At 53.6% G+C, this 2,697-nt stretch overlaps 1 pseudogene; it reads left to right on the top strand.

The window, feature by feature from the left end:
- The first annotated feature begins 1,192 nt into the window (after window positions 1-1,192).
- On the top strand, window positions 1,193-2,220 carry LOC102482657 (uncharacterized; annotated as a pseudogene).
- The last annotated feature ends 477 nt before the right edge of the window (window positions 2,221-2,697 follow it).

Below are 2,697 nucleotides of genomic sequence, written 5' to 3'. Positions count from 1 at the left end.
AAATTAATTGCCCGGGGCCTCGCAGCGGTGTGGTGGTGAAGTCGCTGGTCTCCCACATGGTGGACTGCAGCTCGAGTCCTGGACCTGGTGACTTACTTTCTCACGAATCTCTCTCTCTTTTTCTGGTAACTGCATGTGTCCTATAGCAAATTAAAATAATAATAATAATAATGTAAATAAAATTTTAAAACAGTTTTTTAACCAAGCAAGTAAACAAACAAAATTCATTGCCCAGTAAATATTTTGTCCTTACTGAATAGAAAATCATAGGCAATTTGGGGGCATTTGTGTATTCAGAGGACTGTTGACTTTTTTATTTTTTAAGAATTATTTTATTTAACTTTATTTATTTTAATTTGATCAGAGAGGGACAGAGTGAGGGAGAGGGGGAAAGTGAGAAAGCAAGCCGCCAGGTCTGGGACTTGAAATGCCGTTGTCCATGTGGGAGTCCAGCACCCTTAACCACCATGTCACCTGCTGGCCCCAATTTTTTTTAGAGAGAGACACATTTCCTGTAGGGAGCGTATGCTTGCCAGAGAGACAGAAAGTGACAAATCACTTCCCAGGGGGGATGGCCACACCAAAATCCCTTCTCCTTCATTCCACTCTTGGGCTTTGGGGCATGTCCACACACGAACATGCACTCGACAGTCCTGGACTTGAAGCACAGTGCGCTACGTGTAAGTACCCTGACCTAGCCATTCACCTGCTGGTCCCATTATGGACTCTTTCAAAGTATTTCAAAACCCGCCATTATTTTAAAGAATGTTGAGTGTTCAAAACTGAGCAATTATTAGATAACTCTATAATTTGGAAACAGTTCGCTTCTCCTGTTTTGTTTTATTAATGCTTCTTTATGAAAGTACAGTGATTGAATGATTAAAAAATACTGGGAATAAAAAATAATAATACGGATTTGGTGATGATGCGGATAGTGACGTCTCTGCCTTGGCCGACATGCATGGTAACTGTGCTGGGAAGAAGTGTCATACAGCCTAAAGGCATAGAAGGGAGACGTGATTAAATGTGACATAAAAGAGAAAGAATGTCAGGGTGCTGATGACCCTTACCGTGGCGTTGTGCATCCCCTCCGTGACTCCTTGGGCGTGTTCGTTTACGAAGCATCCACATTTCTCATGTCACCTCATTGTTAAACAAGACAGAAATGGGTGCCAGTTCCTGGGTTTACATCATGGCGGGCAGTCAGACTATAAAACGCAGTAGGCATAAATCCAGAATTATCACTGAGAAGTCATTGGTGTCAACGGTGCACTCTCCAGCTTGAATCACCTGTGGAAAACGGTGGTGCTGAACATTTCAGGAGCAGAAAAGGCCTTTCCATACCTGAGCGGTGTCCTGACACCACGCCTGGCACGGCCTGGTCTCCACGCAGGCCACGGTGAGGCCGTCTCCGTGTCTTCTGAGAACCGCAGGGAAGTGGCCCTGGACACCGGCTTCCTTTCCCAGGTCGTGTTCGGGACTCTGGCCAGCGCCGCTCTCTTCTCCCACGGCGTCTCTGCACCTGGCGTGGCCTTAGTCTGAGGCCCGCACACCTGTTCTCGCCCGCCTGGCCGTGGCCACCTCCCTGGTTCTTCTCTCCACCGGGGTCCCCCACACGACGGCAGCGCTGGTTCCCAGGAACCCCTGCCCAGCCTCGGTGCAAGGTCCGCGTGGCAGCTCGCAGCGCCACCCTCTGCACCACCTGCGTCCTGAGCACCTCCGGCTTCCTCACACTCACCCCGGGGCACCATGGCGGGCGAGGGTCCGGGAACAGGCGCCCGGAGCTGCTGTGCCTGCTGGCTGCTCGGCGTCTTGCTGAATGTCTATGTTCCTGTGAAAGTGACCGGGCCACAGGGCACGCAATGACACCGACACGCGAGACTGCTGGTTCTGCTCGTCCTCCGGCCCCACCGCAGGGATCGTCCCCCTGTGGTCCCTCCCGACGCCATGTTTATCGGCCTCAGGGCCTGGGCCAGTGGCTCCATGGAGCTTCTCCTGCAGAGGCACCGCCAGAGGCTGCGGCACGTCCACAGCCCGGCAGAAGTGCCCCCGAGACCGGGCCGCCCACCCCGTCCTGGTGCTGGTGGTCACCTTCGTCCTCTGCGCTGGGCTCCAGCCTTGCCTTTCACATCACCGCATTTCTCGACGGCCTCCTGTGGCTGCTGCACGTCGCAGATGCGTTGGGCTCCTGCTTTCCCACCACTTGCCCCTCACTGCTGACCCACGGGGCCCCACAGTGCCTGCGTCCTGCCCTTGGACTGCTGGTGACCACGACTCACGTGCCACGCACAGACCACAGCTTCAGTCAGAGCTGCAACGCTCTGCCCGCAACCTTCCACGGGCTGATTTCTTACCCAGAACCGTCGTGTGAGACCAACTGGAGGCTGGAGCCGCGGGCTGCAGTCAGCCAGGAGAAGGGCTACGGACGCAGCCGAGGTCCACGAGTTACTGAGGAAGCAAGTGTGCTCCGGGCAGCGGAGCTGTGGGAAGAAATCTCCTCTCTTCCGAATGTCCACCGACTTCATCCCAGTGCAAATCTTGCTAATACTCCACATACCTTGTAAGTAACTCAATATGGGGCCAGACAGACTTTTCTCCAGGGCCCAGCAGGTGACGTGGGGGTTAAAGCGCTGGACTCCCACATGATTGACTGCGGTTCGAGTCCTGGACTTGGCGGCTGGCTCTCTCACTTTCCCT

This window comes from Tupaia chinensis, unplaced genomic scaffold (assembly GCF_000334495.1).
Source record: "Tupaia chinensis unplaced genomic scaffold, TupChi_1.0 Scaffold000286_1, whole genome shotgun sequence".
Classification (NCBI taxonomy): domain Eukaryota; kingdom Metazoa; phylum Chordata; class Mammalia; order Scandentia; family Tupaiidae; genus Tupaia; species Tupaia belangeri.
This window is presented reverse-complemented; position numbering and strand designations above follow the sequence as displayed.